Below are 19,975 nucleotides of genomic sequence, written 5' to 3'. Positions count from 1 at the left end.
GTTGTGGGGTGGTGTGGAGAGCAGGACTGGAGCTGGGAGGGAAGGAGATGGGGGTTGTTGTGGGGTGATGTGGAGAGCAGGACTGGAGCTGGGAGGGAAGGAGATGGGGGTTGTTGTGGGGTGATGTGGAGAGAAAAGGTCTGGTCAACCATAACTAAAACAATCCCCAAAAGAGGTGAGTTAAACTACTGTACCTACCTTAACTACAAGCGATGGTCTGTGTGTTCTGACCACACCTCAACGGTCAAGATGATTGGTCAGTCACAAATACAGTGTGTGTGTTAATGTGTTTGTCCTGTTGTGTTGTCTACAGATAGAGGGGACACCACCGCCCCAGTCAACGTGAAGGGAAACAGACATCTTGCTGAGTGGGTAAGTTAAGGGTTCGTTGTTTGACCGTCCATTTCACTCCTCTTCAATGTGTATATGACAGAGTAGTTAAGTTGCTATACTACCAGAAATACGACTACTAACACTTTATCCATATGAAATAACATGATACAAGTTTATTGTCAACAGACAGGTTTTAGTTCACTTCAGAAGTATCATAGGGTAGCATTTTTGGCACATTTCTGAATGAGGAAACATCCTGTTGAATGATTGCATTCAGAGTTTCCAGAAAGCACACTTGGCTGTTGATAGTGTTAACCTCAACACATTCCTTCGTCATGAGTCCTCTTCACATTTGACTGAGTCCCTCAATGAGAAGTTGTCTACCTACCTACAACATGGGTCCGACTGAGAGCAGACACATGCTATACTGAGCAGAGAGAGCTGTTGAAGAAGCATGGAGGGGGGGGCATGGCTGCCTGGTTTGGAAGTTATAAAGTCTATGGGCAGTGGCAGAAAGGCAACAGGATGGTGAGTGTGTGTGTGTGTGATGGTCTATAAAAGTGCAGGCAGGGGAGGCTTATTCAATCACTGGTGATAATTGCCCCTCTCCACCCCCCTGGGCCGGTCCATTATAGATTGAGGGGGAGTGTGGCTGGTCCAGCTGGGATGGTCTATTATGTGAGGCAGGGGGAGTGTGTCTGGGTCAAGCTGTGGTCTGGTCCAGCAGTCAGGCCCTGGGGCAGCGGGGGCTGTTGTTAAGGTCTGACAGGGGCTGTGCAGGCTTGGAAAGTGTGCTCTGCTTTTCTCCCCCCTCCTCTCCTTTCTGACCCAGAACACAGCCCACTGCTCAAGGCCTGTGGGGTCTGGAATCATTAGTACACTCACTAATTGCCTTACAACCACCTCTACCTTTCCCTCCTCCCCACTCCTCAAACCTCAGAGAGAGACAGAGAGAGACAGAAAGAGAGAGACAGAGGGAAAGAGAGCAATACAGAGAGAGCTCTGTGAGGCATGCAGTAACACGGACACCCACACATTGGCCCCACTCTGGAGAGCAGACTTGTGGAAAGACAAACACACACATGTACGGCAGGCAGGCAGGCAGGCAGGCAGGCAGGCAGGCAGGCAGGCAGGCAGGCAGGCAGGCAGGCAGGCAGGCAGGCAGGCAGGCAGGCAGGCAGGCAGGCAGGCAGGCAGGCAGGCAGGCAGGCAGGCAGGCAGGCAGGCAGGCAGGCAGGCAGGCAGGCAGGCAGGCAGGCAGGCAGGCAGGCAGGCAGGCAGGCAGGCAGGCAGGCAGGCAGGCAGGCAGGCAGGCAGGCAGGCAGGCAGGCAGGCAGGCAGGCAGGCAGACAGGCAGGCAGGCAGACAGGCAGGCAGACAGGCAGGCAGAGGCAGGATGTCACTGTGTGCTGTAATTTGAGGCAGTGCGTTGGAGCTTTGATGTTAAAACGACAGGATTAAGGTAGAACCAGCCAGAAGACTATGTGTTGACACAAACCCTCTCTCGTTAGATAGTGAATTATTTACAACCCAGCAGCGCTCCAACCAGACACACAATCCTGAACTAGAAGAAGTGTGTATGTATGTGTGTGTGTGAGAGAGAAGCTGTGTCTGTCTCCAAACCATGGAGCGTCTGAAAAGGTCTCTGAAGTGCAGTCAACGTATGGGGCCATGACAGGGCTGAGATCATATAGACTAGGGAGGGTCTGTCTGCTCCATCACCGAGGACATGTATCTGCTCCTGGACGGGTCTGATAGAGGGCCCCTCTATAGGCTGTACAACAGAGTGACAACCAACATAAACACCGTGTCTGGAAGGTTACGTCCAGAAACACCTGGACACTGTGTGAAGGGACGTGTCGTTCTCCTCTCTGGGGGTTTCAGAATATACAGAAGGAGTGAACAAATAAGGATGTACCATGGTGTCTCTCTCTCTCTCCTGAGCATTAACAACAAGACAGTGTGACTAACCCATAGAACACATGTGGATTCCATCTGTGGGCAAACACACACACAGAGATCTACCAAAACCTCACCAAGGGCCCCGTCTCTCACCTCTCCAGATGGGGGGCACGAGGAGGCTCGGGGGGAATAGCTCTCAAATTGAATTCAGTGGTGGGTTGTTTAAAGTGGAGCGCCATGTGGAACACATGCCCAGGCAGTGGTGTGTGTTAGCGCTCCAGCCTCCGCAGGCAGATCTCTCTCTCTCATTGTTGTTTTCTTGAGGAATCTCTCCCATATCTAACCCAGCGAGCATGGCACACCTGTTGCACGTTAATTGCAGTGTTCCAGGGTCACGGTGATATAACCTTGTTGAAAGATCTCTCAGCCACAGAGTAGAGGCAGCACCGGCAGAAGCAGGCAGCAGTGAGCTCAGGAGGCAGGCGAGGCCACCCCGGGACAAGCCAAGCTGACAGGGGGAAGTTAGAGGCGGTTGGTTGAGCTATGAGGCCCTGGCAAGTGACCAACACAGCGAGATGTCTTCTCACAATGCATTCTTTTGTGACAGTTTAAATCAGCCAAAGAGATCTTCTTGTCATAATGTATCTGTCTGTGTGTGTGTGTGTGTGTGTGTGTGTGTGTGTGTGTGTGTGTGTGTGTGTGTGTGTGTGTGTGCGCATGTGTTTTATGGGATAAAGCCCCTAGGCTAGAATGACTTAAAATCACAAACAGTCATTTCTACAGTACAGTAAACTACAGACCTGTAAAACAGGTAGATAGGTCTGTAAACACAGGCTTATTGTCAAAGAATGTGGAAAGAAAGTGTAAATGTGTAGATGTGAGTAAACCCTACACTGTCCTCTACTGACACAATGACACAGACACACTACTGTCTACAACCCAAATCCCTCTCAGCCTCCAGATCAGACTACATACACCATGTGACTTCATGACTAGCCAGATCCTAGAGAGACGTGGAGAGAGACGTGATTAGGTTCAGATGACTGATGTAGTCAATGTCACCACCTGGACCTACGTAAATCACATCAACGTTTATTGGTCACGTACACATGTGCCTCTACTCCACAGATTGATAAATAAGACACAGTGACAATTAAGTTAGCAACAACAACTAATTACATTGTCAATAGCCACACCAAAAGTTGTGGTTACCCTAGCACAAACACACTTGATTCAACGAATCATCTCATCAAGGCTTTCATTACTAGCACAAACACACTTGATTCAACGAATCATCTCATCAAGGCTTTCATTACTAGCACAAACACACTTGATTCAACGAATCATCTCATCAAGGCTTTCATTACTAGCACAAACACACTTGATTCAACGAATCATCTCATCAAGGCTTTCATTACTAGCACTAACACACTTGATTCAACGAATCATCTCATCAAGGCTTTCATTACTAGCACAAACACACTTGATTCAACGAATCATCTCATCAAGGCTTTCATTACTAGCACAAACACACTTGATTCAACGAATCATCTCATCAAGGCTTTCATTACGAGCACAAACACACATGATTCAACGAATCATCTCATCAAGGCTTTCATTACTAGCACTAACACACTTGATTCAACGAATCATCTCATCAAGGCATTCATTACTAGCACAAACACACTTGATTCAACGAATCATCTCATCAAGGCTTTCATTACTAGCACAAACACACTTGATTCAACGAATCATTTCATCAAGGCTTTCATTACTAGCACAAACACACTTGATTCAACGAATCATCTCATCAAGGCTTTCATTACTAGCACAAACACACTTGATTCAACGAATCATCTCATCAAGGCTTTCATTACTAGCACAAACACACATGATTCAACGAATCATCTCATCAAGGCTTTCATTACTAGCACAAACACACTTGATTCAACGAATCATCTCAGCAAGGCTTTCATTACTAGCACAAACACACATGATTCAACGAATCATCTCATCAAGGCTTTCATTACTAGCACAAACACACTTGATTCAACGAATCATCTCATCACGGCTTTCATTACTAGCACAAACACACTTGATTCAACGAATCATCTCATCAAGGCTTTCATTACTAGCACAAACACACTTGATTCAACGAATCATCTCATCAAGGCTTTCATTACTAGCACTAACACACTTGATTCAACGAATCATCTCATCATCAAGGCTTTCATGACTTGAATCAGGTGTGTTAGTGCTAGGGCCCCCCTATGGGTCCCCAGGACCAGAAAACACTGACCTAGAGAAACTCTACAGATTGATCTAAATTGGAAACAGTGACGACAAGTTTAATAAATGATCTTGTAAATCGCTAGGCCGACAGCCAAGTGACTCAACAATGTACTGCTACTGTCATCCTCACAGTAACACTGTCCCCATTGTGTCCCTAGTGTCGCATATTGTCCCATCTCTGGCATCTGTGGCATTCTTTACTGTCATAGACCTCCTACAGGACAACAGTGACCTTTCTGTTAAAACACCTTCAAGACAAGAACCAGAACAGCAGCATCATCTACAGCTGATTGACACACATCCCTTCAGTGTTCTATGAAGAGGTGTACTGTGACGTTTATCCTTTCAAGTCAATTTAACGTCATTGTCCCCTGGAAAATACATGCTGGCTTTCTGTCCCTCCCTCCCCCGTACCTGCTACTACACTGCTCATTGGTAGAGAGAGACGTGTGTGTGTGAGTGAGTGAGTGAGTGAGTGAGTGAGTGAGTGAGTGAGTGAGTGAGTGAGTGAGTGAGTGAGTGAGTGAGTGAGTGAGTGAGAGAGAGAGAGAGTTGGCTCCCTTCCTGCGTGGATGTTTTAAAGTGGTCCCATGCCCTGTCTATTCCTCTACAACCACCCTGACAGCCACTAGACAGAGAGGGAGGAGAGATTACTGGTGTCCTGACGAACACCTTCAGAAGAAACAGAGAGAGGGAGAGAGAGAGAAACAGAGAGAGGGAGAGAGAGAGAGAAACAGAGAGAGAAACAGAGAGAGAGAAACAGAGAGAGGGAGAGAGAAACAGAGAGAGGGAGAGAGAGAGAGAAACAGAGAGAGGGAGAGAGAGAGAGAAACAGAGAGAGGGAGAGAAAATAGGGCAACCGGGGATGAACAAGTGTGAACACAGATGTGCTGAGGCTGAGGATGCCCCCCTGAGTTCAACAGCTGCACACATGTGTGTCTCAGTGTATGTTGATGGGGTATGTGAGACTGTACTTCTTCAGAAAGCCTGTCCAGGTTACACAGGACATCGTGCCATGTCCACTAACTTCACACATTAGTCAAGTATCACATCAGCTGGAACGTAGAGAGTCCATCATCTGATCATTATCAATTCACTGGAAATCCTGATTTCTCCACAGCCTGTATATTTGTTAACATTTGAGGTGAATTTACAGACCTATTTTACATTTTTGGTGACGTGGTGGTGAAAGAATGCTACTGCTTGTTAGTTACCTGCTGCTCCTAGATTAACTGCAGGTTCATTATGAGACGGCTGTGTGTGTGTGTGTGTGTGTGTGTGTGTGTGTGTGTGTGTGTGTGTGTGTGTGTGTGTGTGTGTGTGTGTGTGTGTGTGTGTGTGTGTGTGTGTGTGTGTGTGTGCGCTACGGCGGCGGAGGCTGCAGTGACAGAAATGTGGTTGGCACATTGCAGGGTAAACCCTCTCTGGAGACATGGGGTGACAGAGGTATTTGGTTGGAGGTGACATGATAGGGCGGGGGACAGTGGCGCGTGTAGCCAGAGGGAAGGACAACCAGACAGAGGGACACGGTGACAGAATCACTCCGAGAGTGTGTTTGTTTATCCGTCTGTCAGTCTGTCCGCCCACGGACTGCATGTGTCACAAACACTTAGGTTTTGTTGACTTGACCTTTGTTCCGACAGTAGGCGTTCAGGGTTCAGAGGGAGAAAGGTCAAACTGAATGTGACCATACATATTCAGTCATAGGTACCTACAATCTACATTTGACTGTTGAACAGAGGGACAAGGGTAGGACTGAACGTAAACATACATGTACATATTCAGTATCTGAATATGTTGATTCTTAAAAAATAAACACGGCTCTATTTGACTAGAAGATAAATCTTGAGGTTCAGACCCTCTTTTGAGAGAAACATCGGGCAAGAGGGTCCCAAAAAATAAATACTATTCTCTACAAAGAGAGAGAAAGCAGAATTGGGAGTCAGGTAAATCCCTGATCAAAACTATGTTTGATCTCCTGGATAGCCTTTGAAGTTGAAAATAAGTTGAACTTAAGTCAAGATAAATAGTTCATCATAGCAGTAATATCAGGTGGTGATGATGAATTAGTGTTTCATTCAAAGACATGTAACAATAAACTTGAGGTAAATACAAGATGATGAACACAAGATATGGAGGGAGAGAGAGAGAGATTGGAGTGCGCACATCACACCTGCCTTGTGTCAGCACACGGCCACGGAACAGGTTGAGCTGCCTCTAACCAATCCCTGACACACACACACACACGTCTCCGATACTCAAACACACACATCATGAAGACAAGTACACACCGTCCTCTGACACTCACACCCAGCAAACACACACACGCACAAAACACATACTCACCTACACCAGAAGAATGTACACCTGCTGGATTTCATTATTGAAAACCGACAACTGACACAAGTCAAGTGCTACTGCTTTCCCTGTACCCACACACTTACAGCATATTCATTACAGAGTTATTACTTCTATTATATGATCAAATCAAAGTGTGTTGGTCACGTACACAGTTTAGCAGATGTTATAGCGGGTGCAGTGAAATGCTTATGTTACTAGCTCCTAACAATGTAGTAACATGTAGTAAAAGTCAACAAGTACGCAAATGATGCCCCAAAAACATTTGACAAATCTTGAAACGTCAGAACGAATCTAATTAACCCAAATAGCACTGTAACAGTAATCCACATCTACACAGGATGAATTTACACAAGATATACTCAGAATGATATGTACAGCAGTAAATATATTAGAGTGAGATATATCAATAACCCAGTATATAAATAAATACACAGTGTGTATAAACAGTGTAACTAAAATTCAATGTACAGTAGTAGAAATATTAGAATGAGCTATGTTAAAACTTCTTAGGGCTGCAATCCCGTTAACGGAAAAAAAAGCTTTACGGCAAAAGCACAATATTCAATAATCTGAGAACAGCGTTCAGCCACAAAAGCAAGCCATACAGTTACCCGCTAAATTGTGGAGTCAACAAAAGTCATAAATAGCATTATAAATCTTCACTTACCTTTGCTGATCTTCGTCGGAATGCACTCCCAGGTCTCCCACTTCCACAAGAAATGTTCGTTTTGTTCGGTAATATCCATCATTTATGTCCAAATAGCTACTTTTGTTAGCTAGTTTGGTAAACAAATCCAAAGTCACGAAGCGCGTTCACTAAAAGCAGACGAAATGTCAAAAAGTTCCGTAACAGTCAGTAGAAACATGTCAAACGATGTATTGAATCAATCTTTAGGATGTTTTTAACATAAATCTTCAATAATGTTCCAACCGGAGAATTCCTGTCTTCAGAAATGCGATAGAACAGAGCTCGCTCTCACATGAACGCACATGGTCAGAGCATGGTCAGCTCATGGCAGACCTTACTCATTCCCCTCTCCTTCGGCCCCACTTCACAGTAGAAGCATCAGACAAGGTTCTAAAGACTGTTGACATCTAGTGGAAGCCGTAGGAAGTGCAAACTGACCCATATCCCACTGTGTATTCGATAGGCGATAAGTTGAAAACCTACAAACCTCAGATTTCCCACTTCCTGGTTGGATTTTTTTCTCAGGTTTTTGCCATATGAGTTCTGCCATATGAGTTCTGTTATACTCACAGACATCATTCAAACAGTTTTAGAAACTTCAGAGTGTTTTCTATCCAATACGAATAATAATATGCATATATTAGCAACTGGGACTGAGGAGCAGGCGGTTTACTCTGGGCACCTTTTCATCCAAGCTACTCAATACTGCCCCTGCAGCCATAAGAAGTTAAGAATACAGTATTTAAATACACATTACAAAACCCCATGACAAAATGGATAGAATTGTAGAAATGTTGCGAAATATAAATAAATATGTTCAGTATGTGAATGGTGTGTATAGACAGTATGGACAGTATGTGAATGGTGTGTATAGACAGTATGTGAATGGTGTGTATAGACAGTATAGACTGTATGTGAATGGTGTGTATAGACAGTAAGGACAGTATGTGAATGGTGTGTATAGACATTATGGACAGTATGTGAATGGTGTGTATAGACAGTATGTGAATGGTGTGTATAGACAGTATGGACGGTGTGTATAGACAGCATGTGAATGGTGTGTATAGACAGTAAGGACAGTATGTGAATGGTGTGTATAGACAGTATGTGAATGGTGTGTATAGACAGTATGGACAGCATGTGAATGGTGTGTATAGACAGTATGGACAGTATGTGGTGTGTATAGACAGTAAGGACAGTATTTTAATAGAAAAGGTCTGTACAGCAGTAGTTATATAGGATGATCCATGACTAGAATACTGTATATACATATAACGTGGGTGAAACAGTATTTAAACATTGTTACAGTGACCAGTGTTCAATGACTATGAACTACTGTTTGTCTGTTGTTTCCCCTCAGTCCTTCCCATTTACAGCAGTACTAGCTGTTAACCCCAGCCTCCTGCATCCCAGCCTCCTGCATCCCAGCCTCCTGCATCCCAGCCCAGGTCTGCCTACACGGCCGTATAGTAGTGGCCCTTGTGGACAAATATCTCCTTCATGACATGAAGACTATAGAGTTCAGCGTTCAGCTTTACACTGTGGCGCCTTCCTGCTCCCCAACAAGACATCAAATCCTCACTCCTCAACCCCCTACCACCTCAAAGGAAGAGCCATCAGTGAGAGAGAGCGAGAGAGAAAGAAAAAGGGAGAGAGAGAGAGGAAGGGAGAGAGAGAGAGAGGGAGAGAGAGAGAGAAAAAAAGGGAGAGAAAGAGTTCTCACACAGAGAGAGGCATCTACGTCGGTTTGCCTTTTTACGCCACATTGGCGTGTGACAGATGGTGCTCAGGTCAAGCAGAGAGGTCTCCAAGGCTAGGGGTCAGCGTGTATGGGTCAGTTAGTGAAGAGGCCAGGGGGCTAGTAGCTGTTTAAAGCTGACTGACCTGGGAACAGGAGCAAACCAGCATTCTAGGACCAGAGCCAGTCTCTGAAGAATAGTCACAATCTAAATCAGATCCAGAGTCAGAAAACCAAGTGTATCAGTTGTAATTTGAGCACAGAGAGGCTAGTGTTGTACTTTGTAGTAGCTGTCCCTAACTGACCTCAGACCTGCGTGTTAACATTCTAATCTAATTTTGTTCATTATCTAGTAATTCTATTTCTATGTCCCTGACTGACATACAGTGTATGACTGGAGCAGGACAGTGTTGTACGTTTGAGTCATGTAGCAGACACTCTTATCCAGAGCCACTTACATACATTTGATCTCATACTGGTCCCCCGTGGGAATCGAACCCACAACCCTGGTGTGGCACCATGCTCTACCAACTGAGCTACAGGGGACAGTCTCTATCTGAAGAATAGTCACAGTTTAAATCTGATCCAGAATCAGATCAGGAAACCATTTTTTTTTTCACTAGACAGACAGGTGTTAGGGTATGGGATCAAACGTTGGTTCAAAACCCATCACAAAGGAAAGGAGGATACAGACCTATCCATTGTTCTGGTCTCTGCACACTTTGTATGAATGAGATATTTTTGTATGGTAAAGATCAGACGCCTAATGGGCTAGTCTCTCACCACGTGTCTGTATAAAGAGCTGTGATTGGATAATCAGCCAATTGACCACAGGGATGGTAGGTGTGTAACAGAGGGCTGCTTTGTGTCCATGTGAGTGGGTTGTGACCTCACTGACTTTATTAGTCAGAAAGTTCAAGGGTCACAGGGCTGGGTCACCTCATCAGTGCTGACTGAGGGAGGCAACGGCAGCTATGTGTCAATACCTATACGATCTACAAAGAGCAAGACAGAGAGTTAGTGTGTGTGTGTGTGTGTGTGAATCTCATCCAAAGGGATCTTGTCGGGCATCCCTTCCTCTGCAGTATGTTTAGAGAAAGAAAGGAGAGGAAATAGACAACATTTCCTTTAGGATTTAAACTGAACCTCAGACCTTAAAGCTCAGAGGAGGTATAGACATCTGCTAACACAGACTATTGTCTGGCCTGGCCATCGTCTGCCTCTCTTCTCCCGGCCTCGCTCCCTGGGAATGTAGCAGCCAAGGCAGCTCTGAAGCGCGGAGGATTTAGCCTGAGTCGCATGAGTTGTACAGACACATTTAGGAGGTTGTGGGTTTCGAAATGCCCTGGAGGAGTGCAGAAAGTGCACCTGTTGTGGCGGGGGCAGGAGGCTCAGGTGTGTGTGTGTTTCTGTCTCTGCATGTGTGCGTGTGTGTGCGATGGGTGTGTGCCTGTGTCAAACAGGCCCTGTTATCTGTCTTGTCTTGGTGCAGGGTTACACAAAGGACACAGTCGCTTTAGCAGCAGTGGAAACAGCCAATCTGACTCTGACCCCTGACCTCTAGGAATAGTAATATGGCTCATTGCTCTCAGGTCTTTGTTTTCCTGGCAGGTGATGGTTATCTAATGAGATGTATTAGTTAGGCCAGGGTTTCCCAAACCTCTCCTCAAGCACCCCTAGCCATTCCATCTATTTCATGTGTTTCAGTATAAGCACATCTGATTGGTCAACCAATCACCAAGCACTTCATTAGTTGATTCAGGTGTGCTAGTTCTTCGAATACATCCAATCAGTGGAAATGTTGAGGGTTTAGGAAACACTTCATTAGGAAGAAGAGATGAGTGGCTATGAAAGGTTTCACCAACTGCAATGCTATGAGGAGCAATTGCAGAAACCAATGTGTTGCAGATGCTCTCTCAACCATTGTGTGTTCATTGGTGTGTAGCCATCTCTGGTGGTGCTGGTAATCAGTGTTTACTGGCGTGTAGCCATCTCTGGTGGTGCTGGTGACCAGTGTTTACTGGTGTGTAGCCATCTCTGGTGGTCCTGGTGACCAGTGTTTACTGGTGTGTAGCCATCTCTGGTGGTGCTGGTGACCAGTGTTTACTGGTGTGTAGCCATCTCTGGTGGTGCTGGTGACCAGTGTTTACTGGCGAGCCAGAGAACTAACCCAGTTAGGGAGTCTGAAGGAACACACAATGCTGAGTTACTAGGGAGAGAGATGGTATGCTGAGTTACCAGGTAGAGAGATAGTATGCTGAGTTACCAGGGAGAGAGATAGTATGCTGAGTTACTAGGGAGAGAGATAGTATGCTGAGTTACTAGGGAGAGAGATGGTATGCTGAGTTACTAGGGAGAGAGATGGTATGCTGAGTTACCAGGGAGAGAGATAGTATGCTGAGTTACCAGGGAGAGAGATAGTATGCTGAGTTACTAGGGAGAGAGATGGTATGCTGAGTTACCAGGGAGAGAGATAGTATGCTGAGTTACTAGGGAGAGAGATAGTATGCTGAGTTACCAGGGAGAGAGATAGTATGCTGAGTTACTAGGGAGAGAGATAGTATGCTGAGTTACTAGGGAGAGAGATGGTATGCTGAGTTACCAGGGAGAGAGATAGTATGCTGAGTTACTAGGGAGAGAGATGGTATGCTGAGTTACCAGGGAGAGAGATAGTATGCTGAGTTACCAGGGAGAGAGATAGTATGCTGAGTTACTAGGGAGAGAGATAGTATGCTGAGTTACTAGGGAGAGAGATAGTATGCTGAGTTACCAGGGAGAGAGATAGTATGCTGAGTGCCTAGGGAGAGAGATAGTATGCTGAGTTACCAGGGAGAGAGATAGTATGCTGAGTGCCTAGGGAGAGATAGTATGCTGAGTGCCTAGGGAGAGATAGTATGCTGAGTTACCAGGGAGAGAGATAGTATGCTGAGTGCCTAGGGAGAGATAGTATGCTGAGTGCCTAGGGAGAGATAGTATGCTGAGTGCCTAGGGAGAGATAGTATGCTGAGTGCCTAGAGAGAGAGATAGTATGCTGAGTTACTAGGGAGAGAGATGGTATGCTGAGTTACTAGGGAGAGATAGTATGCTGAGTTACTAGGGAGAGATAGTATGCTGAGTTACTAGGGAGAGATAGTATGCTGAGTGCCTAGGGAGAGATAGTATGCTGAGTGCCTAGCTACCTAGAGTCCTTTTATGCAGGGACCTTGTCTTCTAATGGAACCATGCTAGTAGTCTAGAGCATGAATTACAGTCTGATCTCCACTACTACAGAGCCAGAGCTCAGTCCTCCAGGGTATAACACTGTTACCCCTGTTAGATTCACTGCAGCAGTGCAGCATCCCACTAGCATTGGGCTCAAGCAGTTTCTATGGATTTACTGCAGTGTACAGCACTAGGGACGTGTATACATAACAATCATAAAATATCACCTCAGCAGCCATGGGAACACTGGTGTTGAGGTCTATCTGCCCCCTGTGACCCCCTCCTCTTACCCCCATTCCCCTAGCTGCTGTCCTGTGAGGTGAAACAGGAGCACCCCCACGCACCACCCATCCTAACTCCACTGTCCCTGCCCCCCTCCCCCTGACCACAGCTGGACCCTGTTACCCACAATGCACCGAGTAAGGGTCGTCCCTCAACATGACAGCGCCATCCCATAAACCAGGGCCCCCCTAGACAGGACGGAGAGCAGCAGATGATAAATGGGTAAAAGGAGGAAAGGGGATTATTGAGAGAAAATGGAGGGAGTAAAGTAGAACAGAAGAAAAGAGAGTTCTGGGGGAGTTTCTGAATTCTGACAAGTCAATCCACGAAGACACTGAAAACACTTAGTGTTGATACCCCCGGATAGTTTGGTAAACTGAAACTCCACCTTTAAGTGTGGTGCACAGTCAATGAAAACATGTAGCTAGGTTAGTGAAGGATACAGTCAATGAAAACATGTAGCTAGGTTAGTGAAGTATACAGTCAATGAAAACATGTAGCTAGGTTAGTGAAGGATACAGTCAATGAAAACATGTAGCTAGGTTAGTGAAGGATACAGTCAATGAAAACATGTAGCTAGGTTAGTGAAGTATACAGTCAATGAAAACATGTAGCTAGGTTAGTGAAGGATACAGTCAATGAAAACATGTAGCTAGGTTAGTGAAGGATACAGTCAATGAAAACATGTAGCTAGGTTAGTGAAGTATACAGTCAATGAAAACATGTAGCTAGGTTAGTGAAGGATACAGTCAATGAAAACATGTAGCTAGGTTAGTGAAGTAATACAGTCAATGAAAACATGTAGCTAGGTTAGTGAAGTAATACAGTCAATGAAAACATGTAGCTAGGTTAGTGAAGGATACAGTCAATGAAAACATGTAGCTAGGTTAGTGAAGGATACAGTCAATGAAAACATGTAGCTAGGTTAGTGAAGGATACAGTCAATGAAAACATGTAGCTAGGTTAGTGAAGGATACAGTCAATGAAAACATGTAGCTAGGTTAGTGAAGGATACAGTCAATGAAAACATGTAGCTAGGTTAGTGAAGTAATACAGTCAATGAAAACATGTAGCTAGGTTAGTGAAGTAATACAGTCAATGAAAACATGTAGCTAGGTTAGTGAAGTATACAGTCAATGAAAACATGTAGCTAGGTTAGTGAAGGATACAGTCAATGAAAACATGTAGCTAGGTTAGTGAAGGATACAGTCAATGAAAACATGTAGCTAGGTTAGTGAAGGATACAGTCAATGAAAACATGTAGCTAGGTTAGTGAAGTAATACAGTCAATGAAAACATGTAGCTAGGTTAGTGAAGGATACAGTCAATGAAAACATGTAGCTAGGTTAGTGAAGGATACAGTCAATGAAAACATGTAGCTAGGTTAGTGAAGTATACAGTCAATGAAAACATGTAGCTAGGTTAGTGAAGTAATACAGTCAATGAAAACATGTAGCTAGGTTAGTGAAGTATACAGTCAATGAAAACATGTAGCTAGGTTAGTGAAGTATACAGTCAATGAAAACATGTAGCTAGGTTAGTGAAGTATACAGTCAATGAAAACATGTAGCTAGGTTAGTGAAGGATACAGTCAATGAAAACATGTAGCTAGGTTAGTGAAGGATAGTCAATGAAAACATGTAGCTAGGTTAGTGAAGTATACAGTCAATGAAAACATGTAGCTAGGTTAGTGAAGGATACAGTCAATGAAAACATGTAGCTAGGTTAGTGAAGGATACAGTCAATGAAAACATGTAGCTAGGTTAGCGAAGGATACAGTCAATGAAAACATGTAGCTAGGTTAGTGAAGTATACAGTCAATAAAAACATGTAGCTAGGTTAGCAAAGTATACAGTCAATGAAAACATGTAGCTAGGTTAGCGAAGTATACAGTCAATGAAAACATGTAGCTAGGTTAGTGAAGTATACAGTCAATAAAAACATGTAGCTAGGTTAGTGAAGTATACAGTCAATGAAAACATGTAGCTAGGTTAGTGAAGTATACAGTCAATGAAAACATGTAGCTAGGTTAGTGAAGTATGCAGTATAATAATGTCAGCTATGCTAACCACATTGTTGTGCAACGTGTGTAATGCAATGCAGAGTATTTTTTACTTGTGTAAGAAATGTGCTGAAGTATTTATGACGTTGTGCACCGGTGGCCATACTTGTTTAACTTGCCGTTGAATCTATAAGGTTTGAGGAGGAAGGGAGGGAGCAGGGAAGTGTTGATGGAGAGGAGGTAGAGACTAATATGAAAGAGACGGGGGAGGAAGAGAAAGAAACTGAAGAACTTGTTTTCCCTCTTCTGCAATACGATCAAGGCTTTCGGTAACCGTGCCAAGTACACTTGCAGCTTGTTATCCAGTGAATGATAATAACAAATGTAAATGATAAACTGCTTTTCTCTCCCAAGGTGCTATGCAACCTAGTAGTAAGCAGAGATAGATAGATGTTAATTTGTATTGTTTGTTTCACTTTTGTGTATTGTCTACCTCACTTGCTTTGGCAATGTTAACACATGTTTCCCATGCCAATAAAGCCCCTTGAATTGAATTGAATTGAATTGATAGATCTTGACATCGGAGAAAGCACAGTTGGCGAAGAATCTTCAGTCTGACACAAATAACTTTCTGTCCTTTCTGACTTTTCTAGAACAAGCCTTACAGAGAGTTCAGTCAAAGATGAATCTGGCAATATAGAGAATAGAGAGAAGAAAAGGAAGGAGGGGTAATGATTTTACGACATCTGTCAGGGACAATGAACCTCTGGCAGCCACAGTATCTTTGTAGTGGTGTGAAGGGGGGGTTACGGGGGCAATACCGTGAAACGAACTTTGCAAGCTGCTGCACACAACTCTCTCTCTGGTATATTTCAGGCCCACCACAAGAAAAGGGGCTGCTCAGGCCACATCCCAACATCCTATCCCAGCTCTCACTACCAGCCTGATGGATGTTAGGAGTTTCTATTCCTTCAAACGGGCGCTTAACGAATGTCAGGTCTGCTTCGCCTTCACATCCGGCCTTTCTCACTAGGCTGATGTTTAATCTTCCTCTCTCTCTCTCTCCCCCTCCTGCTCTTTCTCTCCCTACATCTACCTCTCTTTCTCTCATTGACCCCCGTTGTCTGAGATTGATGGTTTTGACCAGGACTGCCCCCTGCTAGGACAGCGTGAGGGCCGTACCATTAGAGAACCGCAGCCAGGGGAATGAGGGAAAGATGACACAGTGTTAAGATCTTAGAAGTGACGGGGGATCAAGTTACCGCTCTGTGGGAGGATCAAGTTACCGCTCTGTGGGAGGATCAAGTTACCGCTCTGTGGGGGAGATCAAGGGGAGATAGGTGTTATTTAGTAGGTGTCTGCACACACACACACACACGCACACGCACAAAACTTCACAATACAGCCTCTCCACATGGCCCTGGCTCCTATCTTTTTGCTGGAGATAAGGGCTCTTGACATTGGGCCCTGGGCCTTGGAGGCCCTGTGAAGCTGTAATTGCTGAGGCTTCACAACTCTCTCTCATGCAGGCTAGACCTTTAAACCCATCTCAGCCCTCCACTTGACTGACAAGTGACAGGACCGACCCTTCTTTCTGTTTCTCCTAGCTTGTTGGACCTTTCTTTTCTCTCTCTCTCTCCTTTTGGTTCCCCCTGTTTTCTTGCTTTTTCCTCTATGTCTTGAGAAGAAAAAGAGGGACAGAGAGCGAGAGAGCAGGGAGAGAGAGAAAGGCCTTCTTTCATTTCTCCGATCCTCTTCTCTTTATTTACATTTTCAGTCACATGTTTTTCTTGCACAGTGTTACGCAAAGATGTTGCCATGCATACTCTCCTCTACCACAGGCTCCTGGCCTGAAGCACCGGCAGTGCCACACATCCATCAGCTTTTTATAATAGATACGGTCAAATTCAAACCCAGAGAGCACAGAGGTTATAACTCTAGTTGTGTAATGGGAGTAGGAACAAAGAAAGCCCTACTCCCATAGAGATACATATTGTTATGTACTGTATGTCCTCTCTAGTGTTCTGTGTCATTCTGTGCTTACTCCATCCACACATAGTCAAGTCCCTAGTCTGTTGAGATTTTCCCCGTTTTTCTTGGGAAATATATAGCTTTCCGAAAGGGGAAACGTCCTCTTAATCTAACGTTGCAAGGGCCGAGTGTGTGTTTGTAGACAGATGAGACTCGGAGGAAGCTCAATTTCAAACTCAGCTGCTGCACATCTCAGGAATGTTTCAAGTTTAAACAGAGAGGAGGCAAAGAGCGGTGGAGACAGCAGAGAGGAAATGACACGCCCGAGGAGGAGAGAAGCTGACGTTCAACGGCTACATTCCTCCCAGGATGATAGCAGACCTGGGTTCAACCACTGGCCCAAATCTTCCAAGTAGTATTTGAAATGATTTGAAATAGTATTAGAACCCAGGTGTGGAACAGACATGACTGTGTGTCAGGTGATGGAGTCTCTATTCTATACATTTCTATCTGCAACGTTCTGAACGTTTCACCTTTTATTTGACTTATTTCACCTTTATTTAACCAGTTAGGCCAGTTGAGAACAAGTTCTCATTTACAACTGCGACCTGGCCAAGATAAAGCAAAACAGTTCGACACAAACAACAACACAGTTACACAATTAATAGGCCATAGTGGCGAAATAATTACAATATAGCAATTAAACACTGGAGTGATAGATGTGCAGAAGATGAGTGTGCAAGTAGAGATACTGAGGTGCAAAGGAGCAAAATAAATAACATAAATAACAGTATGGGGGATGAGGTAATTGGATGGGCTATTTCCAGATGGGCTATGTACAGGTGCAGTGATCTGTGACCTGCTCTGACAGCTGGTGCTTAATGTTAGTGAGGGAGATATGGGTCTCCAGTTTCAGTGAATTTTGCAATTCGTTCCAGTCATTGGCAGCAGAGAACTGGAAGGAGAGGCGGCCAAAGGAGGAATTGACTTTGGGGGTGACCAGTGAGATATACCTGCTGGAGCACGTGCTACGGGTGGGTGGTGCTATGGTGACCAGTGAGCTGAGATAAGGCGGGGCTTTACCTAGAAAAGACTTATAGATGACCTGGAGCCAGTGGGTTTGACAACGAATATGTAGCGAGGGCCAGCCAACGAGAGCATACAGGTCACAGTGGTGGGTAGTATATGAGGCTTTGGTGACAAAACGGATGGCACTGTGATAGACTGCATCCAATTGCTGAGTAGAGTGTTGGAGGCTATTTTGTAAATGACATCGCCGAAGTCGAGGATCGGTTTTACGAGGGTATGTTTGGCAGCATGAGTGAAGGATGCATTGTTGTGAAATAGGAAGCCGATTCTAGATTTAATTTTGGATTGGGGATGTTTAATGTGAGTCTGGAAGGAGAGTTTACAATCTAGCCAGACACCTAGGTATTTGTAGTTGTCCACATATTCTAAGTCAGAAACAAAACCTCACTGAATACACCCCATCTGTCTGTCTATTTCCTCTCTATGTCCTCCATGGCTCCCTCTCTGCTTGCCCCAGCCTCATGGCTCCCTCTCTGCCGGCACCAGACTCATGGCTCCCTCTCTGCCGGCCCCAGCCTCATGGCTCCCTCTCTGCCTGCCCCAGCCTCATGGCTCCCTCTGGGCTATCAGATTCTCTGGACCCATGTCGGAATGAGGCACAGTAAAATAAACATAGACCCCAGAGAGCAAGAATCACAACATTGGGTTTCTTAGGAAAATATTCCAAACTTCATCTACATAGCTCCCCTCCTTACGTCTCTCTCGTTTTCTTTCATGTCGGCCTCCCCTCTCTCTCCTCCTCTCCCGACACTCATACCTCCATCTATACTGCATGGCTACCTTGATCTTGTGTATTCTGGTCCTGCTCCCCTACACCCGTCCCCCGTCTCTTGCTTGTATCCTCCAGCGCCTGATTGGCTCCCTCTGTTCAGGGAGAGGTGTGATTGGCTGATGTTTGTTCTGTACCGCTTCAGACACATTCCACACAAATGCATACTGCTGTATGTGTGTATGTTGTGACAGACCTCGGTTCAAATAGTTTTTTTTTTCTTCTTCTAAATACTTTGGGTGTTCGATTGAGTCTGCCTGGAGTGCCAGATGATCGGGGATTGCACTTTAGGGACTATTCCATTGGTTCCATTGCGCCAGGCAAGCTTGCAAAATGTCTGTTTTACCATCCTCCAACTGTTGTTAGTGTTTCCCTTTCCCCAGCCTTCATCCCCTGTTATCCTTTCCCAATCCCTTTTTCTCTACACACAGCACAGCAGATCCATCCATCCATCCATCCAGCACAGCAGATCCATCCATCCATCCATCCATCCATCCAGCACAGCATATCCATCCATCCATCCATCCATCCATCCATCCATCCATCCATCCATCCATCCAGCACAGCAGATCCATCCATCCATCCATCACAGCAGATCCATCCATCCACACTCTCTTCCCATCTACTTCTTCATCATTTCCCAACCCTGTAATACTACCAGCCTTCCTGCTCTTTATTATAGGCTGTATATCATGAGAAGAGCCCGGGTTCATGTCTCTGTTGACTTTATGGCTGAACCGAAGGAAAAACTCAAGCCACATTTTAGAAACTTCAGCAAAGGCACACATAAGCCGAATGAAGTCATAGTTAAGAACCTGCTAGTAGAAAACTCTATTTAATTTAGAATAACTTGATTTTCCTGTTAGGGAAGTTCTCTACACATGTAATGTTGAAGTGCAGTTCAGACGGACCACCAGTTACATGAGCATGGGCAGAAATCCATTACAATCCACTCAATTCCATTATCAGTCCATTTAAATGTATTCCCCCAGGCGTTGTGTTTAAACCCATGGGATAACTGCGACCCCTCACCCCTACCACCCATTACACTGTGGTCAAATGGCAGACTGTACCTCCATCAGATGCTATCTTCACTGTCTGAACAAGATTTTCCAGAAACAATTACTAGGCCTATACCTAGTGCTGATTGGGTCCAACACAGTACTTTTTGCATTGTTGGCAAAAAGAAAAGCTAAGTTAGTACTTTTTACACTGTTGGCAGAAGTTAAGAGGTATTTCTCGCAGAGTTAGCAGGTGTTGGCTGTTGATAGCTGTTAGTGAGTTAGCTGCTGGCTACTTTGTTAACCTGACCCAATGGCACAATACTAAAGCTACTTTATTGGTATT

General features: G+C 44.9%; 1 protein-coding gene across 2 annotated transcripts in view; it reads left to right on the top strand.

Annotated features, from left to right (window-relative positions):
- LOC120044833 (vasorin-like) overlaps positions 1 to 19,975 on the top strand; it is a 48,720-nt gene that overhangs the window by 15,950 nt on the left and 12,795 nt on the right. Inside the window, exon 2 of one of the 2 annotated variants that reach the window (XM_038989508.1) lies at positions 314 to 372. The exons of the other annotated variant lie outside the window; for it this stretch is intronic. The gene's annotated coding sequence lies outside the window, so the exon portion shown is untranslated. The remainder of the gene's footprint in view (positions 1 to 313; positions 373 to 19,975) is intronic. 2 annotated transcript variants of the gene reach the window in all.

The sequence above is a fragment of the Salvelinus namaycush genome, chromosome 3 (assembly GCF_016432855.1).
Source record: "Salvelinus namaycush isolate Seneca chromosome 3, SaNama_1.0, whole genome shotgun sequence".
NCBI classification, from domain to species: Eukaryota; Metazoa; Chordata; class Actinopteri; order Salmoniformes; family Salmonidae; genus Salvelinus; species Salvelinus namaycush.
Note: the sequence above shows the minus strand (reverse complement) of the source record. Positions and strands in the feature narration are given on the sequence as shown.